The sequence below is a fragment of the Zootermopsis nevadensis genome, unplaced genomic scaffold (assembly GCF_977971745.1).
Source record: "Zootermopsis nevadensis isolate Lab colony 2312 unplaced genomic scaffold, Znev_1.0 Znev_ptg000027l, whole genome shotgun sequence".
NCBI classification, from domain to species: Eukaryota; Metazoa; Arthropoda; class Insecta; order Blattodea; family Termopsidae; genus Zootermopsis; species Zootermopsis nevadensis.
In genome coordinates, this window is record NW_028259159.1 from 5975001 (window position 1) to 5982500 (window position 7500).

A 7500-nucleotide genomic window follows, 5' to 3' on the forward strand; every position below is an offset into this window, starting at 1 on the left:
GTTAGGTTAGGTTAGGTTAGGTTAGGTTAGGTTAGGTTAGCTTAGGTTAGGTTAGGTTAGGTTTTGTTAGGTTAGGTTAGGTTAGGTTAGGTTAGGTTTGGTTAGGTTAGGTTAGGTTAGGTTAGGTTTGGTTTGGTTAGGTTAGGTTAGGTTAGGTTAGGTTAGGTTAGGTTATGTTGGCGTCTTCGGTAGAATTTCGTCCTTCAAGAACCTTGTTACGCAAGGCGTCGATTTTCTATCATCGTGCCAAACGTTATACCAAAGGTGGTATGCTTCATCTGGTGTGACGGCGGATGGCGTCGCGACGCCAGGCGTCGGTTTTCTAATTTCATCAGCAATGATATTTAAATTCTTGTGCGATAACACTGGCGCCATGATAGAGCGTCGCAATGTTCGGCGTCGCGACGCCAGGCGTCGGTTTCCTAATCTTGCAGCCAACGTTTTCCAAATCGATCGAGTCACATTCCTGGGTCTTGTGATGACGTCGTGAAGATAGGCGTCGCGACGCCGGGCGTCGTTTTTCAACTCTTGTCTTCAGTGACGTCTAACCACATCTGCGGTGTCCTTTGTCATTAGATTGCGTTGTGAAGCTTGGCGTCGCGACGCCTGGCGTCGATGTTCCAACTATTTCGCCAGTGTTATTTCAAGGGCTTCAAATTTCTTGCGTGTTGTAATGGTGCTGTAAGTGCATGTTAGCCTACGTTAGTTTAGGTTAGGTTAGGTTAAGTTAGGTTAGGTTAGGTTTGGTTAGGTTAGGTTAGGTTAGGTTAGGTTTGGTTAGGTTAGGTTAGGTTAGGTTAGGTTAGGTTAGGTTTGGTTAGGTTTGGTTAGGTTTGGTTAGGTTAGGTTAGGTTAGGTTAGGTTTGGTTAGGTTAGGTTAGGTTAGGTTAGGTTAGGTTAGGTTAGGTTAGATTAGGTTTGGTTAGGTTAGGTTAGGTTAGGTTAGGTTAGGTTTGGTTAGGTTAGGTTAGGTTAGGTTAGGTTAGGTTAGGTTAGGTTTTGGTTAGGTTTGGTTAGGTTAGGTTAGGTTAGGTTAGGTTAGGTTTGGTTAGGTTAGGTTAGGTTAGGTTAGGTTAGGTTAGGTTATGTTAGGTTAGGTTAGGTTAGGTTAGGTTATGTTGGCGTCTTCGGTAAAATTTCGTCCTTCAAGAACCTTGTTACGCAAGGCGTCGATTTTCTATCATCGTGCCAAACGTTATACCAAAGGTGGTATGCTTCATCTGGTGTGACGGCGGATGGCGTCGCGACGCCAGGCGTCGGTTTTCTAATTTCGTCAGCAGTGATATTTAAATTCATGTGCGATAACACTGGCGCCATGATAGAGCGTCGCAATGTTCGGCGTAGCGACGCCAGGCGTCGGTTTTCTAATTTCGTCAGCAGTGATATTTAAATTCATGTGCGATAACACTGGCGCCATGATAGAGCGTCGCAATGTTCGGCGTCGCGACGCCAGGCGTCGGTTTCCTAATCTTGCAGCCAAAGTTTTCCAAATCGATCGAGTCACATTCCTGGGTCTTGTGATGACGTCGTGAAGATAGGCGTCGCGACCCCGGGCGTCGTTTTTCAACTCTTGTCTTCAGTGACGTCTAACCACATTTGCGGTGTCCTTTGTCATTATATTGTGTTGTGAAGCTTGGCGTCGCGACGCCTGGCGTCGATGTTTTAACTATTTCGCCAGTGTTATTTCAAGGGCTTCAAATTTCTTGCGTGTTGTAATGGCGCTGTAAGTTCATGTTAGCCTACGTTAGTTTAGGTTAGGTTAGGTTAGGTTAGGTTAGGTTTGGTTAGGTTAGGTTAGGTTAGGTTAGGTTAGGTTAGGTTTGGTTAGGTTAGGTTAGGTTAGGTTAGGTTAGGTTTGGTTAGGTTAGGTTAAATTAGGTTAGGTTAGGTTAGGTTTGGTTAGGTTAGGTTAGGTTAGGTTAGGTTAGGTTAGGTAACGTTAGGTTAGGTTAGGTTAGGTTAGGTTAGGTTCGGTTAGGTTAGGTTAGGATAGGTTAGGTTAGGTTAGGTTTGGTTAGGTTAGGTTAGGTTAGGTTAGGTTAGGTTAGGATAGCTTAGGTTAGGTTAGGTTAGGTTTTGTTAGGTTAGGTTAGGTTAGGTTAGGTTAGGTTTGGTTAGGTTAGGTTAGGTTAGGTTAGGTTAGGTTAGGTTAGGTTTGGTTAGGTTTGGTTAGGTTAGGTTAGGTTAGGTTAGGTTAGGTTAGGTTTGGTTAGGTTAGGTTAGGTTAGGTTAGGTTAGGTTAGGTTATGTTGGCGTCTTCGGTAGAATTTCGTCCTTCAAGAACCTTGTTACGGAAGGCGTCGATTTTCTATCATCGTGCCAAACGTTATACCAAAGGTGGTATGCTTCATCTGGTGTGACGGCGGATGGCGTCGCGACGCCAGGCGTCGGTTTTCTAATTTCATCAGCAATAATATTTAAATTCTTGTGCGATAACACTGGCGCCATGATAGAGCGTCGCAATGTTCGGCGTCGCGACGCCAGGCGTCGGTTTCCTAATCTTGCAGCCAAAGTTTTCCAAATCGATCGAGTCACATTCCTGGGTCTTGTGATGACGTCGTGAAGATAGGCGTCGCGACGCCGGGCGTCGTTTTTCAACTCTTGTCTTCAGTGACGTCTAACCACATCTGCGGTGTCCTTTGTCATTAGATTGTGTTGTGAGCTTGGCGTCGCGACGCCTGGCGTCGATGTTCCAACTATTTCGCCAGTGTTATTTCAAGGGCTTCAAATTTCTTGCGTGTTGTAATGGCGCTGTAAGTGCATGTTAGCCTACGTTAGTTTAGGTTAGGTTAGGTTAGGTTAGGTTTGGTTAGGTTAGGTTAGGTTAGGTTAGGTTAGGTTAGGTTAGGTTAGGTTAGGTTAGGTTAGGTTTGGTTAGGTTTGGTTAGGTTTGGTTAGGTTTGGTTAGGTTAGGTTAGGTTAGGTTAGGTTAGGTTAGGTTAGGTTCGGTTAGGTTAGGTTAGGTTAGGTTAGGTTAGGTTAGGTTAGGTTTGGTTAGGTTAGGTTAGGTTAGGTTAGGTTTGGTTAGGTTAGGTTAGGTTAGGTTAGGTTAGGTTAGGTTAGGTTTGGTTAGGTTTGGTTAGGTTAGGTTAGGTTAGGTTAGGTTAGGTTTGGTTAGGTTAGGTTAGGTTAGGTTAGGTTAGGTTAGGTTAGGTTAGGTTATGTTGGCGTCTTCGGTAAAATTTCGTCCTTCAAGAACCTTGTTACGCAAGGCGTCGATTTTCTATCATCGTGCCAAACGTTATACCAAGTTTGGTATGCTTCATCTGGTGTGACGGCGGATGGCGTCGCGACGCCAGGCGTCGGTTTTCTAATTTCGTCAGCAGTGATATTTAAATTCATGTGCGATAACACTGGCGCCATGATAGAGCGTCGCAATGTTCGGCGTCGCGACGCCAGGCGTCGGTTTCCTAATCTTGCAGCCAAAGTTTTCCAAATCGATCGAGTCACATTCCTGGGTCTTGCGATGACGTCGTGAAGATAGGCGTCGCGACGCCGGGCGTCGTTTTTCAACTCTTGTCTTCAGTGACGTCTTACCACATCTGCGGTGTCCTTTGTCATTAGATTGTGTTGTGAAGCTTGGCGTCGCGACGCCTGGCGTCGATGTTCCAACTATTTCGCCAGTGTTATTTCAAGGGCTTCAAATTTCTTGCGTGTTGTAATGGCGCTGTAAGTGCATGTTAGCCTACGTTAGTTTAGGTTAGGTTAGGTTAGGTTAGGTTAGGTTTGGTTAGGTTAGGTTAGGTTTGGTTAGGTTAGGTTAGGTTAGGTTAGGTTAGGTTTGGTTAGGTTAGGTTAGGTTAGGTTAGGTTAGGTTAGGTTAGGTTTGGTTAGGTTAGGTTAGGTTAGGTTAGGTTAGGTTTGGTTAGGTTAGGTTAGGTTAGGTTAGGTTAGGTTAGGTTAGGTTAGGTTAGGTTTGGTTAGGTTAGGTTAGGTTAGGTTAGGTTAGGTTATGATGGCGTCTTCGGTAAAATTTCGTCCTTCAAGAACCTTGTTACGCAAGGCGTCGATTTTCTATCATCGTGCCAAACGTTATACCAAAGGTGGTATGCTTCATCTGGTGTGACGGCGGATGGCGTCGCGACGCCAGGCGTCAGTTTTCTAATTTCGTCAGCAGTGATATTTAAATTCATGTGCGATAACACTGGCGCCATGATAGAGCGTCGCAATGTTCGGCGTCGCGACGCCAGGCGTCGGTTTCCTAATCTTGCAGCCAAAGTTTTCCAAATCGATCGAGTCACATTCCTGGGTCTTGTGATGACGTCGTGAAGATAGGCGTCGCGACCCCGGGCGTCGTTTTTCAACTCTTGTCTTCAGTGACGTCTAACCACATTTGCGGTGTCCTTTGTCATTATATTGTGTTGTGAAGCTTGGCGTCGCGACGCCTGGCGTCGATGTTTTAACTATTTCGCCAGTGTTATTTCAAGGGCTTCAAATTTCTTGCGTGTTGTAATGGTGCTGTAAGTGCATGTTAGCCTACGTTAGTTTAGGTTAGGTTAGGTTAAGTTAGGTTAGGTTAGGTTTGGTTAGGTTAGGTTAGGTTAGGTTAGGTTAGGATTGGTTAGGTTAGGTTAGGTTAGGTTAGGTTAGGTTAGGTTTGGTTAGGTTTGGTTAGGTTTGGTTAGGTTAGGTTAGGTTAGGTTAGGTTTGGTTAGGTTAGGTTAGGTTATGTTAGGTTAGGTTAGGTTAGATTAGGTTTGGTTAGGTTAGGTTAGGTTAGGTTAGGTTAGGTTTGGTTAGGTTAGGTTAGGTTAGGTTAGGTTAGGTTAGGTTAGGTTAGGTTAGGTTAGGTTTGGTTAGGTTTGGTTAGGTTAGGTTAGGTTAAATTAGGTTAGGTTAGGTTAGGTTAGGTTAGGTTAGGTTAGGTTAGGTTAGGTTAGGTTAGGTTATGTTAGGTTAGGTTAGGTTAGGTTAGGTTATGTTGGCGTCTTCGGTAAAATTTCGTCCTTCAAGAACCTTGTTACGCAAGGCGTCGATTTTCTATCATCGTGCCAAACGTTATACCAAAGGTGGTATGCTTCATCTGGTGTGACGGCGGATGGCGTCTTGACGCCAGGCGTCTGTTTTCTAATTTCGTCAGCAGTGATATTTAAATTCATGTGCGATAACACTGGCGCCTTGATAGAGCGTCGCAATGTTCGGCGTAGCGACGCCAGGCGTCGGTTTTCTAATTTCGTCAGCAGTGATATTTAAATTCATGTGCGATAACACTGGCGCCATGATAGAGCGTCGCAATGTTCGGCGTCGCGACGCCAGGCGTCGGTTTCCTAATCTTGCAGCCAAAGTTTTCCAAATCGATCGAGTCACATTCCTGGGTCTTGTGATGACGTCGCGAAGATAGGCGTCGCGACGCCGGGCGTCGTTTTTCAACTCTTGTCTTCAGTGACGTCTAACCACATCTGCGGTGTCCTTTGTCATTAGATTGTGTTGTGAAGCTTGGCGTCGCGACGCCTGGCGTCGATGTTCCAACTATTTCGCCAGTGTTATTTCAAGGGCTTCAAATTTCTTGCGTGTTGTAATGGCGCTGTAAGTGCATGTTAGCCTACGTTAGTTTAGGTTAGGTTAGGTTAGGTTAGGTTAGGTTTGGTTAGGTTAGGTTAGGTTAGGTTAGGTTAGGTTAGGTTAGGTTAGGTTAGGTTAGGTTTGGTTAGGTTAGGTTAGGTTAGGTTAGGTTAGGTTAGGATAGGTTTGGTTAGGTTTGGTTAAGTTTGATTAGGTTTGGTTAGGTTAGGTTAGGTTAGGTTAGGTTAGGTTTGGTTAGGTTACGTTAGGTTAGGTTAGGTTAGGTTAGGTTAGGTTAGGTTAGGTTTGGTTAGGTTAGGTTAGGTTAGGTTAGGTTAGGTTAGGTTTGGTTAGGTTAGGTTAGGTTAGGTTAGGTTAGGTTAGGTTTGGTTAGGTTTGGTTAGGTTAGGTTAGGTTAGGTTAGGTTAGGTTAGGTTTGGTTAGGTTAGGTTAGGTTAGGTTAGGTTAGGTTAGGTTAGGTTAGGTTGGGTTAGGTTAGGTTAGGTTATGTTGGCGTCTTCGGTAAAATTTCGTCCTTCAAGAACCTTGTTACGCAAGGCGTCGATTTTCTATCATCGTGCCAAACGTTATACCAAAGGTGGTATGCTTCATCTGGTGTGACGGCGGATGGCGTCGCGACGCCAGGCGTCGGTTTTCTAATTTCATCAGCAATGATATTTAAATTCATGTGCGATAACATTGGCGCCATGATAGAGCGTCGCAATGTTCGGCGTCGCGACGCCAGGCGTCGGTTTTCTAATTTCGTCAGCAGTGATATTTAAATTCATGTGCGATAACACTGGCGCCATGATAGAGCGTCGCAATGTTCGGCGTCGCGACGCCAGGCGTCGTTTTCCTAATCTTGCAGCCAAAGTTTTCCAAATCGATCGAGTCACATTCCTGGGTCTTGTGCTGACGTCGTGAAGATAGGCGTCGCGACGCCGGGCGTCGTTTTTCAACTCTTGTCTTCAGTGACGTCTAACCACATCTGCGGTGTCCTTTGTCATTAGATTGTGTTGTGAAGCTTGGCGTCGCGACGCCTGGCGTCGATGTTCCAACTATTTCTCCAGTGTTATTTCAAGGGCTTCAAATTTCTTGCGTGTTGTAATGGCGCTGTAAGTGCATGTTAGCCTACGTTAGTTTAGGTTAGGTTAGGTTAGGTTAGGTTAGGTTAGGTTAGGTTTGGTTAGGTTAGGTTAGGTTAGGTTAGGTTAGGTTAGGTTTGGTTTGGTTAGGTTTGGTTAGGTTAGGTTAGGTTAGGTTAGGTTAGGTTAGGTTTGGTTAGGTTTGGTTAGGTTAGGTTAGGTTAGCTTAGCTTAGCTTAGGTTAGGTTAGGTTAGGTTAGGTTAGGTTAGGTTTGGTTTGGTTAGGTTAGGTTAGGTTAGGTTAGGTTAGGTTAGGTTAGGTTAGGTTAGGTTAGGTTAGGTTTGGTTAGGTTAGGTTAGGTTAGGTTAGGTTAGGTTAGGTTAGGTTAGGTTAGGTTATGTTGGCGTCTTCGGTAAAATTTCGTCCTCCAAGAACCTTGTTACGCAAGGCGTCGATTTTCTATCATCGTGCCAAACGTTATACCAAGTTTGGTATGCTTCATCTGGTGTGACGGCGGATGGCGTCGCGACGCCAGGCGTCGGTTTTCTAATTTCGTCAGCAGTGATATTTAAATTCATGTGCGATAACACTGGCGCCATGATAGAGCATCGCAATGTTCGGCGTCGCGACGCCCGGCGTCGGTTTCCTAATCTTGCAGCCAAAGTTTTCCAAATCGATCGAGTCACATTCCTGGGTCTTGTGATGACGTCGTGAAGATAGGCGTCGCGACGCCGGGCGTCGTTTTTCAACTCTTGTCTTCAGTGACGTCTTACCACATCTGCGGTGTCCTTTGTCATTAGATTGTGTTGTGAAGCTTGGCGTCGCGACGCCTGGCGTCGATGTTCCATCTATTTCGCCAGTGTTATTTCAAGGGCTTCAAATTTCTTGCGTGTTGTAATGGCGCTGTAAGTG